Genomic DNA, 15,552 nt, shown 5'->3' with positions numbered 1-15,552 from the left:
CTGCCCCTCCCCTGCTTGCTCTCTCTCTCTCTCTGTCTCTCTCTCTGTCTCTCTCTCTCTTTCAAAAGTAAATAAATAAACATTAAAAAAAAAGTTGGATGCTTAAGCGACTAAGCCACCCAGGTGCCCAGAGAGAATACCTTTTTGTTTTAAGCCACCAAGCTTGTGATTGGTTGCAGGAGCCTTACAAAGTTAGTAAACCATATAATTACATTTCTAAACACGAGTCTTTAGAAATGTGTGCTTGCTCACGTTGCACAACGACAATGATAAGGAAGGGAGTTATGCTCACAAAGTCAGGAGAGTGATTAACTTTGGGGAGAAGGAGGGCTGTAATCTGGAAAGCACAAGGAGGTGTTTCTGGGGGGTACTGGCAGTGTTCTGTTGCCTGGAGAGTATGACATGGTTCTTCACACTCTAATAATCTGTTGAGTTGCACCTTTATATCTTAACCACTTTTGCTTATCTGTATCACTTTTCACAATCATCAAGTAATTACACTCATTAAAAAGTGAGGAAAAATTCCGAAAGCCCTCCAAACACAAAAGTTGGCATTAAGTGCATTTTAAACTGAAAGAGCGGTTGCCTCTAAGATGATCAGGTTATTAGATGTAAAGAAATGCCCTCTTCTTGCCTAATACACCTGAGAAGCTCAGGATTGGTCCTGGGCAGAGAATAGACGAGGTGGGTCCAGTTTTCCAGGAGAATCGGCCCTTCCCTGGCCAGACTCCCCTTGCTTCCCCCAGGGGGCGCTGCTCTTCACAGAACTCAGCTTCCAGGGACTGGAGACCTCCCTTCCTTTGCTCCTTCATTGCACAGCCTCATTTTCCAGGAGATTCTCACCAGGGATGATCATGTCCTTGAGGGAAGACCCTGCTGCCTGACAAAGGGTTGTGGCCCAGGTCTTGCAGACCTCAACACACCGATAATATCTCCTTCCTATCCAAGAGGAGGCACAGTAATGGAAGCCCACGCCTCCTCACTCATTGCCTCCCTGCCCCCCAAAGTAACCCACAGACAAAAGCCGCTGGGAGGACTCCAAGGCTGAGTCCAGCTTTAGTCTGGTTTTGGTGAGGCTGCCTTGGGGCTCCCTCTCTCCGCATCAGGGTGGGCAGCTTCTGTGCTCTGGGACTAGCTGGGCTCTCTCACCCCATCTCCCTGATGAGCTGTGAAGCAGAACTCCTGCGTTCTGCTCCTGATACTCTACCAGATCTGTCCTTCTGGGTTTCAAGGTCTTCCACCCACCCACCCATGGGGCTTGGGCTGTGATCTGAGAATCCCAGGGAGGCTGAAGCTAAGGTGGAGCAGAATTCAACTCCCACTGTGTTTGTATAGCATGACACTATTTTCATTCATCCTCACCATTTCATTCTCACGGTCTCCCTCATAGGATGCCCATCTAACAGATGAGAACACTGAGGCAGAGGGGTTTCATACTTGTCTCTGGACCCAGAGTCTCTTTCATTTGTTCAACAAATATGTATTGAGCATAGGTCTGGAGCTAGACACTGAGGGTGTGACAGTAAATGAAACAGACATGTCCCCTGCCCTTCCCCAGCAACTGACACTACTCCAGTGAAGAGGCAGAAACAAACAAGGAGGGGCACCTGGGTGGCTCAGTTGGTTAAGCATCCAACTCTTGGTTTGGGCTCTGGTCATGATCTCACGGTTTTCTGAGTTCAAGCCCCAGGTCAGGCTCTGTGCTGACAGCACAGAGGCTGCTTGGGATTCTCTCAATCTCTCTCTCTGCCCCTCCTCTGCTCACACTGTCTTGTCTCTCTCAAAAATAAATAGAAACGGGGGCACCTGGGTGGCTCAGTCGGTTAAGCGTCCGACTTCGGCTCAGGTCATGATCTCACAGTTTGTGGGTTCAAGCCCCGCGTCGGGCTCTGTGCTGACAGTCAGCTCAGAGCCTGGAGCCTGTTTTGGATTCTGTATCTCCCTCTCTCTCTGACCCTCCCCTGCTCATGCTGTCTCTCTCTATCTCTCAGAAATAAATAAAACATTATAAAAAATGTTTAAATAAATAAATAAAAACGTAAACTTAAAAAAATAAACAGGTAAGCAAAGGAACAAGTCATTATAAGTAGAGGTAGGCGTTGTGAGGAAAGCGAGGCAGTCATGATGCGTAGGGAGAAGAAACATCTCTGAAAGGGCGGGGTTTATAGCAAAACAAAGAGGCGACCATAAGGGCAGGGAGAGGAGGAAACAGGCTGCAAGAACAGCTCAGGGGTTCACGAATGGAAAGGAAGCTGGTGTGGCTGGAACACGGAGAGGAAGAGGAGAGAAGAAAATAGGATGGATAGGAAGGTGGGGCTGAGTCATGTGCACCTTATAGGTGGTTCAGTAGTTAAAGTGTAGAGGAAAGCCGTGGAAGAAGGGGAAGCAATGGAGAAGCATCCTTCAATTTCTATTTTAGAAAGCTCCTCCGGGTGCTTAGAAAAGAGATCATTGGGAGGCAAGAGTGGAACAACATATATTCAAGCATATATTTATTGAGCACCTGCAAGTGAGGGTACCAGACGCCATTCTGGGCTCCTGGAACACACCCCAGTTTATCAGTTATTCCAAGCAACCAGATGAGATGCAACTAAGTAGCAGGTAAGAGATGATGGTGGCCTGGACAATGGCGGTGGCCTGGGGCAATGACAAAAAGGCAGGATGGGAGAACAGTCATGGCTAATGTTAACTGAGTGCTTACTATGTGCCAGTCCGATCATACTTCTAAATGCTTCACGGAGTATGAAACTAATTCATCCTTCTAGGAAGACTGTGAGCCAGATCCTATTATGATCCTCCTGTTAGAGATGAACTGGAGCCCAGAGAAGTTAAAGGGCTACCTGCCCATGCTTGCATTTGACCCCAGGAGTACTCACGTCGGGGACCCTACTTCTCAAGAACTACGCCCAGGGGTCTGTTTACAGAGTCACACCTACGCAGGATATCCAGCACCCCCTTTCCCCCTCCCCACATCTTTAATACCTGGAGATAAGGAGATGGAGGTTAAGCTTCTGGGGATGGGGGATGGGAGAATGGGGGTGTGTGGAGGGGATTCTAGAGCGACGGTCAACTATATTCAGGAGCAGCCCACTATTAATAGCAGGACTCTGTCGCCAAGACCCGGAAGAGCAGGGGATGGGGGCCTTGTCACCGGCCGCTGCCGGAGTGGGGCGCTCGCAGCTGCCGCTGGGGTCTGGCCTTGGCCGCCGCGATTGGCGCGGTGGAGCCGGCGCGGCGCGCGCGGGGGGGCCCGGGGACCTGCGGGGATGCGTCTGATTCTTTGCTTCCTGCTGTTGAGCAGCTGCCCCGGGGGCTGGGACGCCGTTAGTCCCCACGGTCAGGAGGAAAGCTGGGGGAAGGGCCGGGAAGTGGGGATTGTGGGAGCGGTTGGTGCACGAAGCTGGGGGAACCTTGCGGGGTGGGGAAAGTCAGAGGCCGTCGTGCAAGCCGCGGGGTGGGGGTAGGGGTTAAAAATCGGAAGGTGGAGGTAGGAGGTAGGATGGAAGCGAAGTGGGCCCCAGGGGAGATTAGGGGTGCAGCAGGAGGAATGGTGGGGATCCCCGACCAGAGGGGACAGATCGAGGCCACGAAGCCACGGGGAAAAAAGCACGTGGAGGGTCAAGGTGCAGGTATCCAGAGCTGAGGGGTAGGCGGAAGGAGCCGAGCCACAGGCATCCAGCCTCGACCTCCAGAGGAGGCCTGGGTCTACCCTCCTGCCTGGGGAAGCCGGTTGGGACGGCTGCGGGAGCAGCCTAGCCTTCCCCACAGTCGTGGCCCTCCCGCTCCACGTGTCCTCCGTGAGTCCTTGAACTTGGCCTTTCTGCGGCCTGGGGCTCTGCAGAGTGCTGAAGGGGCGCGGAGGGGCCTCAGGCCCTGTGCAGATGCCTGAACCCTTTCATATTCTGGATTTTCCCTCCACTCCCCACCCCCCAGACCTCCCATCTATCTGGACTGAGGAGGGCCCCTATGGTAGAAAAGTTACGCCCCGAATTGTGTAGCTGGGTATACTGTGGCTTTCAGGATAAGAACCTGGGATCCCCAGGCCCAACAGTCTGAACCCAGCTCCCAGGCTTCAGTCGTTCAAGGATTCTGGAACTCTTTCCAGCTCTCCACCCAGGAAGCAGCCGAACTTCTTCCCCCCCATCCCTACCCTGTCTGCCTGTCTGTCCATTCAATTTTTGTAGCCCCCTGAGGCTCTGCTCACCTGTCCATCCACAGGTTGTCTCTTTGCCCAAAGACTCTGCTCTTACCTGGAAGCCTGTACTAAGGGTGAGTGAGACCCAGAGGGTAAAGAAGAAAGGGTGGTGATGGGGGAGAGTCCGTAACTGGGAAGGGGGAGGGATCCCAGCATGACGGTGGTGGCTGGTTCTGCTTCTCTGCTACCAGACCCTCTTGAAGGCTTTTGGCCAAGGGCCCTGCTAATGCCATTTTGTGCCCTTAGAGGGACAGCCCCAGGTGGGCATGCAGCCAGCCAGGTCCCAGCAAGAAGTCGTCAACCTGGTCTTCCGATACTGGCAAGGTGTGCTTCGGTGGCTCGTACCTCAAGGTGAGACCAGAAGAGCTGGAAGAGAGAAGCTTGGCTGTGGGATCGCAGACATTAAAAGCACCTTCCACAAATTTCTCTGCCTGAAACTTTCTCTTCATCCTCACCTCTGGAGCCTCACCTGCTCAGACCCTGAGCAGGACGGGGGGGGTGATCTCCCAGCCTTCATGGGGAAGCTGTTCTCACTTGCCTTCTTTATTTAAAAAAATATATATATATTTGGTATTTTTGAGAGAGAGAGAGAGAGCACACGAGCGGGGAGGGGCAGAAGGGTTGGACAGAGGATCTGAAGCAGGCTCTGTGCTGACAGATGTCGGTGCATTGGGTCCTGCCTGACCGATGTCGGGCTCCAACTCACAAACCGAACTGTGAGATCATGACCTGAGCCGAAGTCAGACACTCAACCGACCAAGCCGGCCAGCGCCCCTCACTTGCCTTCTTTAGAGGAGCACAGTAAAAGCGATTAGAAGTCCTTGGAGGAGGTCTGCATCGGTCACCTTGGGACTAGCCCTATGCCCCCCACCCTGTGCTGAGTGCTCAGAGCCAGGAATCACAGGGATCCCAGTCAGAACCTTTCCCTCCCAGACACATATTCCAGACTCTGAATTGGGGGAGTAGGCAGCTCAGAATGTATGGCCAATAGAAGCATGACAGATAGGGGTGCAGACTGGGAGGGGATTCTTTGGGGAAGCGTGTCTGCTCCTCCTTGAAAGCGGGGTTTCATGCTTGCAGAGTTCAGAAGGGAGATCTGCTTAGAGTTCGAATGACTGCTCTTGATGGTCATAGTGTATGATGTGCGAGCCATGCCTTAGAGTTTTAAAAACACTGTATGTGTCCTCAGCTTCCATTTGGTCCTCATAACAGCACCATCGTTAAATTCACATTTGGCTACTTATTGCCCACCAACCGCTGTGCTAAGAAACTTACGTGGATTACCTCCTGTAATTCAACAATGGTTCATCATTTCGTGGCTGAGAAAACTGAAGCTCGGCCAATTTAATTAAGCTTCCCAGGGTCACAGAACCGGTAAGAACAGGGATTCCAGTGCTGAGGGGGGCAGAAGGCAAACCCCTGCACACCAGCCGGTCTCTGGATCCCTCCAATGCCCTGTGGCCCTGGTGTACTTCAGGGAAAGCACAAGTTCCAATCGCACTCTGGTTTCTGGGGTAGGCCAACCCGATTGTCCCAAGTGTCAACTCACACTCCTCCCTTTCTTTCTGCAGGACTGTTCTGGAAGGATGATGTCACTCAAGATGTAAAGCCCCAGAAGATGGAGCACATGCCCAGGCTCCACGCCTCGGAGTCCTACGTGAGGGATGGGTAGGCGGCCTTTCCCACCAAAACCACTATGCTGAGGTGTGTGAGGCCAGTGGTCTGCCCACACTGCACATGTCTGGTAGAGCAACTGGGAAGGGAAGGAGTGTCAGGGCTGCCGGTGGGAGCTGTCAGAAGTCCAGTGAATAGGGGCGCCTGGGTGGCTTAGTTGGTTAAGCGTCCGACTTTCGCTTAGGTCATGATCTCACGGTTCGTGGGTTCGAGCCCCACGTCGGGCTCTGTGCTGACTGCCAGCTCAGAGCCTGGAGCCTGTTTCAGAGTCTGTGACTCCCTCTCTCTCTGACCCTCCCCTGCACATGCTGTCTCTCTCCTAGAAATAAATAAAACATTTAAAAAAAATTAAAAAAAAAAAAAGGTCCAGTGAATAGAATGAAAAGAGCACCTGTCTGGTTTCAGCCAGAAGCAATCCCATGATGCCTTAGTCATGTCTGCAAAGGGAGGGAATTGAGACACATGGCTACTCTGGGGTATCCCTGGCTTAGTCTTCGCCTTCTAGGCGGAAGTGCAAAAGGAAACTTTAATTGTTGTTCCCTAAGGTGAGAGTCCCTCGGGGGTTTTGAAATTCTTCATTTAGATCCCATCTCTTTTCCTCTGGGCTTTTTCCGCTGTTTTCTCTTCACCCTTGACTCCTGGCTTCCTTCCCCTCAGAGACCGGTGAGCAAGGTGAACAAGGAACAATGCTTGAAGTCTGAAATGTTTTTGCCAAGAGACGACCAACCACAGCAAGGCCTCGCTGCAGGTGAGGGCCGGGCCTTGTCCAGAAACACTGAGCCCACCAAGAGCCTGTTTACAGAGGGAGACGGGATGAAGAGGGGATAGACGTTGGTTGGTAAAAAATGATTTCACTGAGCCTGATGGAGAACCTTCTGGAAGAGAGGGCCTGGAGGATGGAAGAGAACAGAGACAGCCCAATCTTCACTCTGCCACTGCCCAGCTGCGACCTCAGACACATTACCTAGGCTCTTCAAGTCCCTTCTTCCACATCTGTAAAATGGGAACGGTAATAAAGACAACCCCTCTGGTGTTGCTGTGTGGATTAAGACAATATATGAAAAATGCCAGTGGCTGCCGGATTGAGGGGAAATTCTCCCTTTGCCCACTGGAGGGCGCCCCCACTTTCTCTCTCACAGACGGCTTTTCACAGATTGCAGCAGCTGGGGGATGCAAGGGGCTGGGGTCCTGCAGCCCACCCTCGCTCTGTAAGATCAAACACAGGCACAGAGCTTGAAGGGCCTGCAGAAATCTACTTGAGAGGTTTCACAACTTAAAAAATATATGGGCTCCCTGTTTTTCTAAGAAAATCTTGAGTATGATATGACCCTAAATTCTCACCTTGCTCATCCATCCACACCCATATATCTATATACGTTTCTTTCTATTTCTGTATACACACACACACACACATACACACACACACACACAAACAGGTATATTTATACACTCACATATATACATAAATATAAAGCTACTATCCTTAAGTGGGAGAGGAGTGCCCAGAACCCCTCACATTCAGCCTCCCCCTTGCTCTTCTCGGTGGCATGAAGGAAGGCACTTGGGAAGGCTCCTGGGCATCCCCTTGGGCCCTTGAGCTCTCTGGGGCCCAGGTAGAAAACTACCCACCTCTTAGTTATCCATCCATCTTTCCAGCTGAGAAACTGAATGCCAGGGCCAGACCCAGTCTCCCGACCCAACCTTCCCCCACCCCAGCCCCACCCTTCCTCTCCAGGGCCCCTATAGAGGTTGGGCTGCTCGACACATCAGACTTTTCCACACTAGGGATAGCTCGAGGAGGTGACATTAGAACTTTGACCTAAAGGACACCCTGGAAGCAGCCAGAGGAAGATCTGGAGGAAGAATCCCCAAGGCAGAGAAAATTACAAATACAATTGCCCTCAGGTGAGGTTGCCTGGCTTCTTAGGAAAACAAACAGAAAGGCTTTTGGCAGCAGAATGGGCCCAAGGACTACGTGGGTCTATAAGACGGGTTTGGGTTTTGTTCAAAGTGTAGTGGGAAATCATCAGCAAGGGAAAGGTGATATGATTAACATTCTTTAAGGATATAGTGATGCTGCTGGAAAATGGATTATGAAATGGACAAGAGAAGAACAAAGTAGAACCGTCCAGGGCTACTGAGTTGTCCAGGTGGGATCTGCTGGTACCTTAGACGAAGATCGGGGCAGCATTGCTGGGAACCTCTTAGCTGGACTGCATCCGGAGTCAGCCTGCACCTCAGAAGTGCTCTAGCCTTTTGCCTCTTTCAAAAAAACTGGTCCCCATCTCTGTCACCATGGCAGCCAAGCCTCCTTAGCTTGGATTGGTTGCTGGACCACATCACTGGTCCTGTGACTGACCCTGTGATGGGGACCGGTTGCCATGGCTCTGTCAAGTGTGCAAACAAGAAGCTGCCATTCTCTTCAGGCTCAGGGGACCAACCAGCCCTGTGTCTAGTGGAAAATCCCTGGAAAGAGATAGAATGAGAGATAAGGGCTGGGGAAAGGCCTGTAGTCTGACAGTGCCTGAGTCCCTTGTCTCAAGGCTTATTCACATCAAGACTGCTATGGAGACTTGCTCCGAATTTGGTGGGGAGGGGTGCAGTGGAAGTCAGTGTACTCATTGAAAATTCCTTGTTTCTTCCCATTTTAGGATGTCATTGAACCATTCTCTAGTCTGAGTCACAAGTCAGCTGATTAAACCTAAGGGGAAGCCTCCCATCCCCCACACCTGCCTGGTGCTCTCAAGAAGGGCAATTTCAGGGGGCGCCTGAGTGGCTCAGTCGGTTAAGCATCCAACTCTTAGTTTCAGTTTAGGACATGATCTCACGGGTTTATGAGTTCGACCCCATGTTGGGCTTTGCGCTGACAGTGTAGAGCCTGCATGGGATTCTCTCTCTCTTTCTTTCTCTCTGCCCTTGCCCTGCTCATGCTTTCTCTCTCTCTCTCAAAATAAATACACTTTAAAAAGAAGAAGAAGGGCAATTTCAGGCTGACCCAAATTTGGATTGAAAATTTGATTTTCAAGCAAACTCTTTCTACAGACTTGTCTGGAGGCAAGATGGGTAGGGTTTGGACCTGACTGGAGTCTTGGAGGTGAGAGAGCTAAGATCAGAACATAGGAAAAGTTGGGGTGTGGGGCTCAGACAGCACAGCCCTAGTTGTGCCCAATGCCTGAGTTCTGATCCTTTCCTCCCCCTACAGATCATTTCTAAGGCAGATGAAAGGCAAGATGGAATCACAGCTGGAGGGTCAGCCATCCCCACCCACAGCCTTCAAATGCAACATCTTGGTCTCCTTTTCACTTGTGGAAGGAAAGTCTTCCTTCCAAGACCTTGGGTCTGCAAAGCTTGAGACCTTGATCTGTCTTTGAGGTTCATGGTGCCCTCTGAGCTTTGAGGCCCCTACAGAGCAGTTATGTCAGCCCCAGACCCAAGAACCCCACAGAATTCTGTGACTAAATGCTTTGCACATTTAACGTTCTGATACCTGTGGTCACGTTGCCCTTGGGAGAGGGGGACCAGTCGCCGTTGCTCAAGCCAACCAAACTCCAGACATCTCATGCCTCAAGCTTTATATTTCTCAAAACACTTATCTCATTTGATCCTCACAAATGGGAGCACATGGGAAAGTGTCAACCCTACTGTCTTAGTCTGTTCAGGCTGCTGTAACAAAATACTATACTAGAAACTGAGTGGTGAACAAAATATTGTAAACTGGATGGTTTATCAACAACAGAAATTTATGACTCAGTTTTAATTTTTAAGTGTTTGTTTATTAATAAATAATAAATATTATTCATTATTTAATAATAAATTGTATATATGTATTTATTTCCTTAACCCCTTGAGGGTTAAGATTTCAAAAATACCTCTGGAATTCTAGGTATCTCTCAGCCTCCATAATTGTGTGCATCCTTTCCTTCCTTATTTGGGGTTATTGAAACACTTTTCATTATTCTGTTTTAATGTATCAGTTGTGTTTTTTATTATCTTTCTGTACTTTTTAAGCTATTGCTCTGGGGATCTGAGTATAAACATTTAACTTTTCTCTCTCTCATTGCAGCAGAAAACCTGATGAGGGGCTCAAACTCACGAAGCGCGAGATCGTGACCTGAGCCGAAGTCGGACACTCAGCCACCCAGGTGCCCCTCTCAGTTCTAGAAGCTGGGAAGCCAATGAGGTGCTGGCAGAATCGGTGTCTGGTGAGGACCTGCTTCCTGGTTCATAGACGGCGTCTTTTCACTGTGTACCCACGTGGTGGAAGAGGGACAGATCTGTCTGGGATTTCTTTTATAAGGGTACGAATCCCATTCATGAGAGATCCATCCTAATGACCTAATCACTTCACGAAGACCCCACTTCCAAATACTTTCTTATCACCTTGAGGGTTAGGATTTCAACATATTAATTGGGGGGGGGCACAAACATTCAGACCATAGGACCTACCTACTTATAGAACGCAGGAAATTAAGACACCCTCCTCTGGCAATACAGGCTTAATCATGCTGCCAATGCATGTCCTATCCCCTGCATCTGTGTGTCTAAGGACATAGCTAAACATAATACTCAACATATTTATCTATGCTTAGTTTTTTTTTAAGTTTATTTATTTATTTTGAGAGTGAAAGACAGACAACATGAGCAGGGAGGGGCAGAGAGAGAGAGAGAGAGAGAGAGAATGCCAAGCAGGCTCCATGCCGTCAGCACAAAGCCCAGTGTGTGGGGCTTGAACGCACGAACCGTGAGATCACGACCTGAACTGAAGTCAGATACTTAACATACTAAGATACCCAGTTGTCCCTATACCTAGTTTTTATTAGCTAGATTGACCCCTACCACCTACCCTACTTTTTCTCATAATACATTCACTGTGTCTGGCTGCCACAATACATGGTTCCTGCCTCAAGGCAACTGAAGCTTAGTCAGAGAAGTAAGTCATACATATAACATATTCCTGCAATAGATATTTATTGAACACCTGTGTGGCAAACCATGCAAATGCCCTGCTTCATATCCCCTGCCTCACCTCTGAGTTTACCTGTGGCCGCAGGGGCTGTACATGCTGACAGCTTCCCATCTCAAGGTAGGACTCTATTTCTTGTCTCACGGGTATTCTGGAGTGCTATGGAAACTTGCCTACCTGTGCGCAAGACAGCTCTGAGATGTCTGGGAATTAACATCCCCAGAGGCAGTTAAGGATTGAGTTTAGAGGATATATATTCCTGCAGACCCATCCCTGGTGGGGTAGAGACAAGTTCTACACAGATCCTCAGGGGTCCCAGCAGGGTCCATTCCCAGTTGCCCATTGTGGTGGTTAATTTGACTGGGTGAAGGGGTGCCTATATAGATGGTAAAACATCATATCAGAGTGCGTCTGTGAGGATGCCTCTGAATGAGAACAGCATCTGAATTAGTAGATTGAGTAAAGAAGATGACCTCATTAATGAGGGCGGGCATCATCCAACCCACTGAGGGCCCAAACAGAACAAAAAGGTGGAGGGAGGGTGACTCTGCTCTCTACTTGAGCTGGGACATATGTCTTCTCCTGCCCCTAGACCTCAGGGCTCCTGATTTTCAGGCATTTGGACTCAGATTGGAATTTATATCATCAGCTCACCTGGTTCTCAAGCCTTGGGACTCAGACTAAATTACACCACGAGCTTTCCCGGTTCTCTGCAGACAGCAAACCATGGGATTTCTCAGCCTCCATAATTGCGTGCATCCTTTTCTTCCTTGTTTGGGGTTATTGAAACACTTTTCAGTATTCTATTTTAATGTAGCAATTGTATTTTTCATTATCTTTCTATGCTTTTTAAGCGGTTGCTCTAAGGATCTGAGTATACACATTTAACTTTTCACGGTCTGCTTATTTTGAGCCTAATGCAGAAATCTTACTAGCATCTCTTCCTTTCCTCTCCCGCTTTTATGTTGCAGTCATCAATTAGAATCAATTACATCTACAGACATTTGAAACTCTCTCAGACAGTGTTACAACTTTTGCTTTGAACCATCAAACATATTGTAAGTAATTCAAAAAGGGAAGAATAGACTATACTATTTACCCAAATAGTTCCCATTTCTATTACTGTCTCCATGCTTGATGTTCTGGGTTTCCTTCTGAAATCATTTCCCTTTTATCTGAAGAATTTCCGTTAGCAATTCTTTTAGAGCAGGTCTGCAGGCTACAAATTAGTTTTTCTCTATCTTTGTTTCACCTTCATTCCTAAAGTATATTTTGCTGGTAATAGAATACTGGGTTGACAGCTCTTTTCCTTCACCACTTTTAAAATGTTATTCCAGGGCGCCTGCGTGGCTTAGTCGGTTAAGCGTCTGACTTTCGCTTAGGTCATGATCTCGCNCCCTCCCCTGCTCATGCTGTCTCTCTCTCTCTCAGAAATAAATTTTAAAAAAGAAACATTTAAAAAAATAAATTAATTAAATAAAAATTTATTCTGTTTCCTCTGGTCCCCATAGTTCACAATGAAAAATCCACAATCATTTGGATTATTGTTCCCTATAAGTGATAAGTTGTTTTTCTCTGGCTGTTTTCAAGATTTTGTCTTTGTTTTTAGTTTTTAGAAGTTTGATTATGATGCATTAGGGCATGGATTTCTTCAAGTTTATCTTGCTTGTGTAAACAAACCTCAGTTCATCTGCCTGACACAGGTAAAGGCCAATCACATCAAGTTTGTAGCAAGAGCTTATTCAAGAGGCAGCCAAATTACAAGATGGAAGGACATACTCAAATTTGCCTCATCAAAGGGGGAGAGTCAGGGATTTTTAAAGGCAAGCAGAAAAGGGTCTGGGTAAAGGAAAGAGGAGCTTCATGACTCAAAAATAAAGGAAGCTAGAGAGTATTATGCTAAGTGAAATAAGTCAGTCAGAGAAAGATAAATGCAATATGATTTCACTCATATGTAGAATTGAAGAATCAAAACAGTTGAACATGGGGTGGGGGAGGGGGTGTGGAAACAGACAGAGGTAAACCAGAAAACAGACTTTTAATTATAATAAACAAACTGTAGGTTACTGGAGAGTAGATAGGCAGGGGGGATGGTTTAAATAGATGATGGGGATTAAAGAAGATACTTGTGACGAGTCCTGGGTGTTGTATATAAGTGATGAATCACTAAATCCTACATGGAACTAATATTCACTATATGTTAACTAGCTAGGACTTAAATAAAAACTTGAAAAAGAAAAGTAATACGGGAAGTTACTAAGTAGGAGACAGTTAATTTCATTTTGCTCTTTCATTGCGAAGACGTGGCCGCTGGTCCTGACTGGCTCTGGCCAGCTTCTTGATGGAACCTTGAGTCCCTGCAAAACCAAACACTTGGTTATGATGGTGTCAGAATATCCTTGTATTATCTCATAGAACCATGGTGGCAGGTAGCATTCTGAGAGCAAGGGGATTTGGGCTAAAAAGTTGTAGCTGTGCTTATCTGCCCCATTAAGCCTTTGGTTATTGGTTTCATTTGGAGTTCACTGGACTTACTGGATAGGTTTGTGGCTTTTGACAAATTTGGGACATTTTCAGCCATTATTTCTTCAAATATTTTTAATGTACTACCTCTCTCCTCTTCTCCTTCTGGGGCTCCAATGACATGAATATTAGGCCTTTAGTATTGTCCCACAGGTCTCTGAAGCTCTGCTTACTTTTTTCTCCAATGTTTTTCTCTCTGTTGTTCTGATTGGATCACTTCTATTGGTCCATCTTCAAGTTAACGGATACTTTCTTCTGTATTCCTATTCTGTTATTGAGCCTATCCAGCAAGTGTTTTATTTTGGTTACTGTATTTTTCAGTTCTAAACTAGCACATTAGAGGAACAAACAGAACAGCTAGTGGTAGGAAATACTGTTGGAGAAGTAGCACCTAGAACTGACCATTTGGGGCCTTTCAGCTAGTAGTAAAGAGTCTAGATCTCATACAAAGGGCAGAAGAGGGGCTCCTGGGTGGCTCAGTTGGTTGAGCATCCAATTCTTGATTTTGGCTCAGGTCATGATCTCATGGTTCATGGGACTGAGTCTCAAGTTGGATTCTTCACTGAAGGCAGATTCAGCCTTCAGGGATTCTCTTTCTCCCTGTCTCTTTGCCCTTCCCCACCTAAAAATAAATAAATAGATAAACTTTTTTTAAAAAAGGGCAGAAGAAAATCACTAGGGACTTTAAGGAATGAACAGAACGATGTGATGTACAACTTTAAAAGACCACCCTACCGCTGCTGGATAATGTATTGTTGGAGGGCTAGAGTGGAAAAGACAGGCCTGTTAGGAACCATTGTTCTTGTCCAGGGGGATACTGGTAGCTTGGACTGGGCAATTGCACATTGCTGAGTACCTCTAGCTGGCCATGCACTCTACCCAGAGACAGCCTGAACGTCAGGCGGAATCCAGACCCTTATGCTCTCCAAGGAAACAGCTTCTGCCTCCTGTCACCATGACAACTGTGCTTCATCTGCCTGGATTGGTTGCTGTGGTGACATCAGCAGCACTAAGTGACCAATCCCCACAATGACAACTGGTTGCCATGGTGCTAAAGTATGCATAAAGAATCTGCCACTCTTCTCCAAGTCAAGGTCCTGAGTAGCTCTAAAGCTATGGGGAAATCAAGGAAGGGAAGAGATCGGATACTAGACCCAAGAGGAGGCCAGCTGTCAGGCAGCTGCTAAGTCACTGCGCCTTAGGACTTGCCCAAATGAGGACTGCTATTAGAGCCTATTATGTATTGGCAGTGGCAGAAGGAGAGATGTTTTATGTTGCAGATGGGGGATGTCTCCAGCATATATCCACACGAATTCCATATCCCATGTTTCCTTCCACTTTAGAGCTTTTTAAACCGCTTCCTTCTCTGAGTAAAACTTTGTAGCTGATTAAGGTATCCCCATCCCTGCCCTTTGCATTGGCATCTAGAAGGGCAGGTCTAGGACAGCCCATTTCTGGATTTTTAAAGTGCATTTTTATCAAAACTCTTTCTGTGGACTCCAACCAGAGCCTCTGATGTAAAATATGTAGGGCCAGAATAGAGGAGATATTCATGGTGGGGATGGTGCAAATGGTGGCCTGGTTTCTGATCCCTTTCTCCTTCTAGGCACCATTCATAACATGAATCCAAGGCAGAGTAGGACCACATAAAGAGCAGTCTTTCCTCACCCACCCACCTCACTTTCTGATGGCATTTTTCCCCTGGGGAAAGGAACTTTGTCCCTTTACACTCCAGGTCCAATAGGCCTGAGAACCTGCTTGGTCTTCTGACATTATTACTCTCAGCATTAAGGCCTCCTCCAATGAATAACAAAAAGAGGTGCAGTATCAATGCATACATAAGTTATTATTTTGATAGCTATTTCTCTGGTAGCTTGAAATCTTAGAAGGGAGAAAAGCAGAGCCACCTCTGTATAACCCACTTAAAGACCAATATGTTCCATTTTCCTAAAGCATTATATTTCTTAAAGCAGATTCATACTCATTTGCTCTTAGGCCTCAAATTATTTCTGTAAATAATTTTCAAATATCATGTGTAACACAAGTCAATGATAACCAGATAATCTTCCAGTTCCCAGTGTGACAAAATAGCTTGTGTTAGTCTCTTTCGAACATTGACTATACATACTCGAGACAAAATATAAAAATAAATATTTGAAAGCATGGAGACCAACGAAAAGCAAGAAAAACTAGAGGG

The 15,552-nt window shown here is 47.4% G+C and overlaps 1 long non-coding RNA gene across 4 annotated transcripts; it reads left to right on the top strand.

The window, feature by feature from the left end:
• The first annotated feature begins 3,288 nt into the window (after positions 1-3,288).
• LOC144218699 (uncharacterized) lies at positions 3,289-6,905 on the top strand. 4 transcript variants are annotated; one of them, XR_013331236.1, is made up of 6 exons: positions 3,529-3,797; positions 4,219-4,269; positions 4,442-4,546; positions 5,385-5,569; positions 5,767-5,899; positions 6,527-6,905. It is a non-coding gene; the product is annotated as an uncharacterized LOC144218699 (long non-coding RNA). The 4 variants fall into 4 exon arrangements; XR_013331235.1 differs by lacking the exons at positions 3,529-3,797; positions 5,385-5,569 and adding an exon at positions 3,289-3,336; XR_013331234.1 differs by lacking the exons at positions 3,529-3,797; positions 5,385-5,569 and adding an exon at positions 3,433-3,494.
• Positions 6,906-15,552: the final 8,647 nt, after the last annotated feature.

The sequence above is a fragment of the Crocuta crocuta genome, unplaced genomic scaffold (assembly GCF_008692635.1).
Source record: "Crocuta crocuta isolate KB4526 unplaced genomic scaffold, BGI_CrCroc_1.0 scaffold229, whole genome shotgun sequence".
In the NCBI taxonomy this organism is placed as follows: Eukaryota; Metazoa; Chordata; class Mammalia; order Carnivora; family Hyaenidae; genus Crocuta; species Crocuta crocuta.
Note: the sequence above shows the minus strand (reverse complement) of the source record. Positions and strands in the feature narration are given on the sequence as shown.